The sequence below is a fragment of the Mirounga angustirostris genome, unplaced genomic scaffold (genome assembly GCF_029215605.1).
Source record: "Mirounga angustirostris isolate CCGP_5_RB_7025 unplaced genomic scaffold, mMirAng1.0.hap1 SCAF_1, whole genome shotgun sequence".
Lineage (NCBI taxonomy): Eukaryota > Metazoa > Chordata > Mammalia > Carnivora > Phocidae > Mirounga > Mirounga angustirostris.
The window spans coordinates 203,765,930-203,775,705 of record NW_026991709.1 but is presented as its reverse complement, the minus strand read 5'-3'; positions in this window follow the sequence as shown (position 1 = coordinate 203,775,705).

Below are 9,776 nucleotides of genomic sequence, written 5' to 3'. Positions count from 1 at the left end.
AAAGGGCTCTCGAGTCCCTGACGTGAAACAGACTGACAGCAGCGACAATAAAACCACCAGTAACAATAACGGCTGGCCTTCACTGCGTGAGCACCAGGCACCAGGAATGAATCATGGCATTTTCTTTGTCTCCTAACCACCTTCAGCAAGTAGGGCTGTCGTCCCCGGTCCTCAGCCAAGGAGGGTGCGTCCCAGAGATGCTGGCTGCCCAGGGACAGAGCCAGGATCTCACCGCACTCCTCCCCCCTCGCCCACACCCTCCAGCCACACTCCACCCTGCCCTTCTGCCCCTGGCCCTGCTCTCTCAGCCTGGAACACTGCTCCCAGCAGCCTTTGCATGGCCTGTTCTATCCTGGTGGGGGGACGGGAGGCTGTCGGCGGCCCCGCACCTGCGGGGGTTCCCCAACACGGTAGCCTTGGGCCTGTGCGCCAGGCAAAGAACTTGGCCCCAACTTAAGTGTTCTCAACAAAGAAGGAGAGGAAGGAAGGAAGGAAGGAAGGAAGGAAGGAAGGAAGGAAGGAAGGAAGGAAGGAAGGAAGGAAAGGTGGAAGGAGGTTGGGGGAAGGAGGGAGGGAAGGAAGGAGGGAAGAAGGGAAGAAATAGAGAAAGAAATTTTAAAAAAAGAAAAAAAGAAGCTGCTTTTTGATGATCCTCACTAATCTGTGAGGATCTTAAAAAAAATTGGGGGGCACCTGGTTGGCTTGGTCGGTTAAGCATCTGCATTCAGCTCAGGTCATGATCTCAGGGTCATGGGATCAGCCCCACACAGGGCTCCCTTCTCAGCAGGGAGTCTGCTTCTACCTTTCACTCTCCTCTGTGCCCTCTCTCAAATGAATAAAATCTTTAAAAAAATGTTAAACCTCTATTGGTGTTAGTGCTCTGACTACATTTTGCATCTCATAAGCAATTTAAGTCATCCACCAACTGTTTACTATACTAGGAGAGTATACCTGGGTTCCCAATCTATTTAATTTATTTTTTTATAAAGTTTATTTACTTATTTTAGTAATGTCTACAACCCATGTGGGGCTCGAACTCACAACCCCGAGATCAAGAGTCACATGCTCCTCAGCCGGAGCCAGCCAGGCGCCCCCCGAGTTCCCAATTTAAATCTACGATACTTCCACTAAGAATCAAATCTCTAAGAAAAAAATTATTTACCATTATTAATCCACAAATGATCTGTTTTATATCACAATTGTTTAATTTGCCGTTATGAAAGTTTTGTCAGTAAAAAGTTGAGCGCTGTTAACATTGGGAAAGAAAGAGCTTGGCTTCTGTAGTGAGTTGAAGTGTGTCCCTCCAAAAATATTATGTCCAAGTCCTAATCTTTGTCCCGGAACAGGCAAATGTGACCTTCTTTGGAAATAGGTTCTTCAGGCTCCAGCGCTCACATCTCATCGGCATGCCTCGTTATCAAAGGAGACACAGGGAGACGGGAGATGCCAAGACATTCACAGAGGTGAAGAAGAGTTACAGGAAAGAGATCAGGAGACCGGGGTGCACCCCACATAAATTCTTCCCCATGAGTCTTCCCTCCAGCCAGTAGGTCACAGGCTTTTAGAAAGGAGAATGTAGAAAGGTTTGTCTCTCTATACGAGGGATACCGTGCCATTTCACATGCCTTTTTGTCTAAAATGTCTTCAAAGCTCTATAAGAAATGTAATTGCAGAATAACTGCAAAGCACTTTGGCTCGGCCACTGATCGGGTCCCCCTTGGAACTCCACATGTGCTCCCCCCCAGCATTCATCCCTGACGTCCTATCTGCGGACAGGACAGACTAGGACTCAGATCCCAACGGCCCTGGGCCTCTCCCAGCGGCTCAGGGAGGCTGGCACAGATCCGATGCTGCTGTGTGAGCCCATGAATCGCTGGCCTGGGGCCAAGGCAGCCCCCTGACCCAGAGGCCAGAAGCTTTCAGCTCTCTCGGGAAAAGTATGGTGCCGACAGGAAAATATTTGTTGGGTTTGTAAGCTGAGCTAACCCACTACAGAAGTGATCGAAGAGACCATAAAGATAGAAACCCGTGTGGTCACGATGTTGGCAAGGCTCCCACCTCGGCTTCGCCAGGCCACAGGGCGGGTGCGGTCCTGGGGGGCTCTGCACGGAGCTGATGGACGTGACCTGCGACCCTCTTGCTTTCTGAAATCATCAAACATCTGCTGAGTGAGCTGTTTGGGAACGGGTCCCAGGCCGGTCGTGGAGGGAGTGGAGCCAGGGGTGGGGGTGGGGCAGGGGGCGGATGAGCCCCAGGGCCCTTTTCAGCAGGAACACACGAGTCATTTTTAATCAGTCAAAAAGAGGAAAAAAGACCAAATGCATTTAATGAACGCCCACATACTACGCTGTAACGGGATGGGACAACCGAGAAATCTTGGAGGGACCTTAAATGTGCATCAGGAGGGGAGAAGGACTAAGTCAACAAGGTTGGTCCGCAAGATGAGATAGCAGGTAGCTGATAAAAAGAGCAAAGGGGGGGTGGGTGGGGGTCAGATATGCTGACACAGAAAGATACAGGACAGACCATTAAAGGAAAGAACGACCTGCAGAACAATCTCTACGGTTAACCTTGAACAATGTGTATTTCAAATGGGTAGGTCCACTCATATGGAGAGTTCTTTCTATATGCTACAGGACTATAAATGTATTTTCCCCTCCTTATGATTTTCTTTTTTGTAGCTGACTTTACTGTAAGAATACAGATTATAGGGGCGCCTGGGTTGTTCACTCGGTTAAGTGTCCGACTCTTGGTTTCCACTCAGGTCATGATCTCAGGGTCGTGAGATCAAGTCCCACGTTAGGCTCTGCGCTCAGAGTGGGGTCTGCTTGAGAGTCTCGCTCTCCCTCTCCCTCTGTACCACCACCCTGCTCACATTCTTTCTCTCTTTAAAATAAATAAATAAATAAAATCTTTTAAAAAAAAGAATACATTCAACATACAATATAACATATAACACACAAAATATGCGTTAATTGACCATGCATGTTCTCGGTAAGGCTTCTGGTCACGAGGAAGCTACCAGCAGTTAAGCCTTTGGGAAATCAAATTTTATCGGTAGGCGTTTGACTATGGCCTGGGGGTGACGGTCAGCAGTTAGGGTGGCTGAAATCGAGTCTGGTTTTATGGATGTATCAAAATGTATTATGTATCAAAACATAGTGTATCAGTCAGGGATCAAGGTGGGAGAACAGAAGCCACTTGAGATCTTTGAACAGAAAGATATAGGCAGGGCGCCTGGGTGGCTCAGTTGGTTAAGCGACTGCCTTCGGCTCAGGTCATGATCCCAGGGTCCTGGGATCGAGTCCCACATTGGGCTCCCTGCTCAGCGGGGAGTCTGCTTCTCCCTCTGACCCTCCGCCCTCTCATGCTCTCTCGCTCTCATTCTCTCTCTCAAATAAATAAATAAAATCTTAAAAAAAAAAATTGGGGGCGCCTGGGTGGCTTATTCGTTAAGCGACTGCCTTCGGCTCAGGTCATGATCCTGGAGTCCCGGGATCGAGTCCCACATTGGGCTCCCGGCTCAGCGGGGAGTCTGCTTCTCCCTCTGACCCTCCTCCCTCTCATGCTCTCTGTCTCTCATTCTCTCTCTCGCAAATAAAATCTTAAAAAAAAAAGAAAGAAAGAAAGATAGAGGCACACCTAGGAGATATTGTGGGTTCATTGCCAACCTGCAAACTAATTTTTTAGTTTCCCAGTGGATATAAAAGCTATGTTTACACTCTACTGTAGTCTATCAAGTATGCAATAGCGCTAGGTCTAAAAAACAATGTACATACCTAAGTTTAAAAATACTTTACGCTAAAAAATGCTAACCATATCTGAGCTTTCAGTGAGTCGTAATCACTGATCACAGATCACCAGAACAAATATAATAATAATGAAAAAGTTTGAAATATTGTGAGAATTGCCGAAATGTGGCAGCCAGATAGGAAATGAGCAAATACTGGAAAACAGTGGTGACAGCCTTTCTTGATGTCACAAACCTTCAATCTATAAAAACACAGTATCTGCAGAGGGCCATAAGCGAAGCACACTGAAATGAGGTACGCCTGTACGGGAAAGTCACGACTCAGCGCTGCCATTGGAGAATGAAAGCGGCCACAGTGCGCCAATGAATGAGAGCAGCTGTGTGCCAATAAAACTTTATTGACACAAACAGGCTACAGGTTGGATTTGGCCTGGGGGTTGCAGTTTGCCATCTCCTGGTCACACCACACAATCTGAAGATGATAATTCTATTTTTGTATGGAAACCAAAGAGCTGGACAAAAGCTGTGGGATTACAGCGCCGCGGCAGCCCCCTGCTGGGTCTGAGGTAGTCTTGCTGCCTCTATCTGTAAAGAAGTTTCCAGAATGTGCCCATTTCTCCTCACCGCCACTGTCCTGCTCAGGTGAACCCCACCATCACTTGCCTAGATGACATGGCCCCCACAGGACTTCCAGCCCCTGTCCTGGCAAACAGATGGCAGAGCACTCAGTCCTCTGCTCCAAAACTCCCGGAAGCTCCCCATCCCACACAGGCACTGTTGCCTCAGGGCCTTTGCACTGGCTGTTTCCTCTGCCTGGGGCATACTTTAGCTGGATACCCTCACGGCAAACCTCCTCACCACCTTCTTAGTAAGACATACGAGGTTAGCTACTTTAAAAAAATAATAAAACAATAAGAATTCATTATCCCACAGTTCTGGAGCCCGGAAGTCCAGAATCAAGGTGTCAGCAGGGCTGTGCTCCTTCTAAGGATCTAGCGGAGGATCCTTCCTGGCCTCTTGCAGCTCCTGGGGGCTCTGGTGTTCCCTGACTTGTGCCATGTGACCCCAATCTCTGCCTCGTCTCTTTCTCCCTCCGTCTCTTCACATTGTCTTCCCTCTGTGCATGTCTCTGTGTCCAAATTACCCCCCCTTTTTAAAGATTTTGTTTATTTGGCAGAGAGAGAGAGAGAGAGAGAAAACGAGCAAGGGGGAGGGGCAGAGGAAGAGAGAGAAACAGATGCCCTGCTGAGCTGGGAGCCTGATGCAGGACTCCATCCCAGGACCCTGGGATCATGACCCGAGCAGAAGGCAGACACTTAACCGACTGAGCCACCCAGGCGTCCCATCAAATTTCCCCTTTTTATAAAGACACTGGTCATACTGGATTAAGACTCACCCTAATGACTTCATTTTAACCTGGCTAAATCCGGAAGACCCTCTTTCCAAATCAGGTCACACTGGGAAGTACTGGGGCTTAGAATTCCCACAGGTCTTTTTGGTTGGGGGGGCGGGGGGACACCGTTCAACCCGTAACAGAGGCCGTGTGCTCCTCAAAGGGAAGCAAGAGAAGAAAGGCGTCTGCCTGCCTCGGGACAGCTGAGGACTCCGTGTGCCAGGCTCCCACACCGACTCATCCTGCAGCAGCAGATGCCTCTTCTGTACTTCCCAGCGGCCCCTGACTGGGTGAGCTAACCTGCCGGGCTCGGGAGACAGAACAGCCTTCAGCTGTGAACAGACTGTTTCCCAGAGTCCCACACTGGCCAGTCGCTTATCAGGAGGGCATACCCAGTGGCTAGAGGGAGATCAAGGGCTGGGAGAACACAGAGCTCTCAAGAAGTCTGATTTTGCTAAAATGTTCAATGGTGAGAAGAAAATTAGATGGATCTTTCAGAGAGCTGTGAACCAGAACCTGGTGATTCAGCACAGGGAGGAGGAAAAAAACCCACAAAGACAAAAGATAGGATGCTTCGGTGGCTCAGTCCTGCCTGGGTGGCTCAGTAGGTTAAGTGTCTGCCTTCGGCTCAGGTCATGATTCCAGGGTCCTGGGATCGAGTCCTGCATCGGCCTCCCTGCTCAGCAGGAAGCCTGCTTCTCCCTCTCCCACTCCCCCTGCTCATGTGCACTCTCTCTCTCTCTCAAAAATAAATAAATAAAATCTTTAAAAAAAAAAAGACAAAAGATGAACATCAGCCTGGATCCTTTGGGAGGGGGGATGAGCTGGACGCTGGATTCACAAAGCCAAATGCAATCTGGGTCCACAGAGAGGGCGCCTGGCCCGAGGTCTGGTCCGCAGCGTCTGCCCACAATCCCAGCAAATGCTCTTAATTGTTCAGGGTTGGCAGTTCACTGAGCAAATCCTTGGGATGCTGTGGGGGAGGGGGGCTCTCTCTGATCGCTGAGGGGGGCTTCCGGAACTCTTGGAACCCAATCAGTTCCAATTAGCCAAAAAAGGCAGGAATGTGGGCTGGAGACAGAGCAGGGGTGAAAGGGCTTCTCCACAGGAGATGAGGCCCAGCCCCGGGGGGAGCGGGGGCTGCCCCATGGAAACAGGCACAGGGAGGTAGGGAGGGAACCCAGGCCTCGTGGTCAGTGGGGGCTGCCGGGTGACTTAGCAATACCACCCTTTATGGTTCATTTGTTCATTCATAAGCTATGTTTTAGTAAACCAGAGATGGACCAATACTGCATGATTCCACTTAAGGCAAGGTCCCTAGAAGAGGCAAATCCATAGAATCAGAAGGTAGAAAGGAGCTTACCACGGGTTGGGGCACGGGGAGGGGGTTATTGTTTAGTGAGCAGGGAGTTTATGGCGGGGATGATGAAAATTGGGGGTGCAGATAGTGGAGATGGTTACATGACCTCGTGAAAGCATTTACGCCACCTAACTACACACTTTAAAACAGTAAAAATGACAAATATTATGTTATGTGTAAAGTCCTATCACACTGCATTCAGTAAAGGAAAACCAAACAAAAAACAAACCGGATGCTTATGTAGAGAAGGTGGCTTCTTTGACAGTGGCTGTCACCATCCCCGTGTGTCGGTGGCGAATGTGCGGTCTGGGGGGACGGCCGCATTTATCCCACGGTCCCCCCGAGCACCGTGGGCAAGCGTCCAAGCGCAGCCTCCGGCTTCGCCATCCCCGACCGTCGTCCGCGTCCACCACCATGCCTCAGGGTCAAGGGGAACCTGCCCTTTGCCTGCTGCCGCCAATTCCGGCCCCCTGGCCAAGGCAAGTGCTCAGGAAGGAGCGTCTAAATCTGAGTTACGGGAGGTGAGACCGTGCGGATCCAGAGAGTGACGACGTCCGTCTTTCCACCCTGTCCTGATAACCACCTGCCTCTAGCTCTCACTGGTCAGGTCGGGGCGTCCTCGCGGCTGGGGGCTGTTTCTTCCCCGCAGCTCCTGGTTCATCCCAGGGCCTGCACTGGTGGTCACAGCTCCTGTCCCTGAACCGAGGCAGCTTGGGGAGGGGTTTGAAAACTGCTTCCTGTTCAAAGTCACCAAAGAATCTTAAGCCAGAGGAGCCCCCACTGCCCCCAAAATCTGTGCAGCAAGAGGGGCAGCCCAGGGGGCAGCAGAGTCCCTAGGAACTGACTGAGCAGCATGGCCAAGGCCACAGCACCCTCTTTTTCCCACGGAAGTCCCTCTGTGTCCCTGACTGGATCCTGCAGTAGATCCCTAGGGCTGTTGCCATAAGTAACCGCGGACTGGCGACTTAAACCAACGAAACTTATTCTCTCACAATTCTAGACACCTGAAAGCAAGGTGTCAGCAGGGCTATGTTCCCCCAGAAGGCTCTAGGGGAGGGTCCTTCCTGGCCTCTCCCAGCTCAGGGGACTCCCGGCGTCCTCGACTTGGGGCCATATCACCCCAGTTTCTGCGTCCACAGAGACCTCTCTCCATCTCAACTCTCTCTCTGCCTCTCCTTTAAGGACCCGTGGCATCAGATTTAGGACCCACGCGGATAACCCAGGGTGATCTCATCTTGAGATCCTTCCCCTAATTATATCTGCAAAGACCCCTTTCCAAATCAGGTCACAGTCACGGGTTCTGGGTGTCAGGGTGTGGATGTAACTTTGGGGGGCTGCCATTCACCCCCAAACACATTCTTCCTGAAGACTGGGTGTCTGCCTGAGCCTTATCAGTGCTCCAGACAGACCCAATGTCATGATGTCGAGTTCTCCATGAAGATCGACAACACGGAGATCGAAACCTCCACCACAGGTAACCAGTGCTCGAATGTTCCACATTACCAAGCTGGACAGTCCGGGCAAGGCCAGGCAACCATCCAGGGTGCTCAGCTGAGGGGTTCCAGGAGAGGGCTGGGGCTCACGTCTTACCCTGGACAATGCTGTTCAGCACCAAAATGTGAAACAAAGCACACTATGCCTTTAAGAGTGATGTCGTGCGAGGATACTTGACACAACAAGATGCCCATGATATTACAAGTAAAGGAGAGGCGGTTACAAATGTTTCCATTTCCACTCTGTTTCTCTCTGAAATTCGATTGGAATTATATCCTCCAAAATGTGCATCGTGCCGATCTGACTGGTGACAATTCTGGATGACTGAGAACTCTTATCTCAATTTTCTATGATAGGCCTGTCAAAAGAAGTCCGCTAAGATCTAAGACATACCAAAACACTAATATAATCTCTCAGCATTGATTTCTTTTCCTCCAAAGCATGCAAAGACACTAACCATTTCATCTGAATTGGTGGGTGAGGCAGCGGCGGATGGAACTGGCCAGAGGGCCTATAACCCTGGACGCGGGTGAGCCGGGGACTTGCTGCCCCCTAGAGTCCTCCCGGAGAATCTCCTGCATCTCTGTGACTTCTTCCTTTGGGTCTCATCTCCTCCACCTGCTTTAGTCCCCTCTGTGCTGACCAGAGGTTCCAATTACAGCCTTCATCATGCCTCCTGATACCCACCAATTACTGGGCTTCACTCAGCCGGAATCACCTTAAATGAGCAGTTCCCAAGCTGGGTACTATGGACATCTGGGGCCAGGATCATTCTTTGCAGGTGGTGGCTGGGGGCCGTCCTGTGCATTGTAAGATGTTGGGTGGTACCTCGGGGCCAACCCACCAGGTGCCAGTAGCATCCCCTACCCCAGAGCTGCGACAACCCAAAATTCCCTGCATGTCACCCATATCCCCCTGGGGTAGGGCGGAGAACCGTTCTGGTTGAGAACCACAGCCTGAAATGAACAGGGGCTGTGCACAGAGCAGAGCGCTGCCCCCCTCAGTACTGCCCCCCCCGAAACATCCCCAGCCTCTGGTGTAGGCAGCAGGCTTTGCTTTGGGTCAGCACCTCGGAAGCCCAAGCTGGAGCTCTGTATTCATGATGGGAGGCAACGAAGGAATCCTAACGGACTCACGGACTCCAGGTGGTGCTTGAGGGTCTTTCATTCCTGCGTGTGACTTGTCCTGACTGTCCCCAGTGATCATACCTTGAGGACAGCTCACTGGGGACTCGTGAGGGAGCCCAGAGCCTAGAGCAGCACCCACTCCACCACACTGGAAATGGAAGATGTGACAGCTAAAGTGTTTCTTTCCCCACATACTCAGAGGAGGCGGCCCTTTGATGGTCGGAGGACACTTAGAGTCTGTCTGTCTCAGGACAGACAGACATGGCCATGCAGCCCTGCTCCGTGGCTATTTCGGGCCAGTGTCGTTCCAACCTATATAATGAAGTCTCTCCACAGTGCCTCCACTAGATACCTGTATTTCTATTGTGAAATGCACCATACCTGCCCCAGGTTGTATAAAGGACATACACTATAGGAAACCAGACTTGCCCAAATTTAAAAACTTTGCACTTCAAGCAACACCAGCAAGAAAGTCAAAAGACAACTGACGGAAGGCAGAAAATATTTGCAAATCATATACCTGATAAAGGATTTCTATCTAGAATATATAAAGAACTCTTACGACTCAATAATAAAAGGCCAATGCAATTTAAAAGCGGACAAAGGCATGCAAAGATGCTCAATGTCACTCATTATCAGGGAAATGCAAAC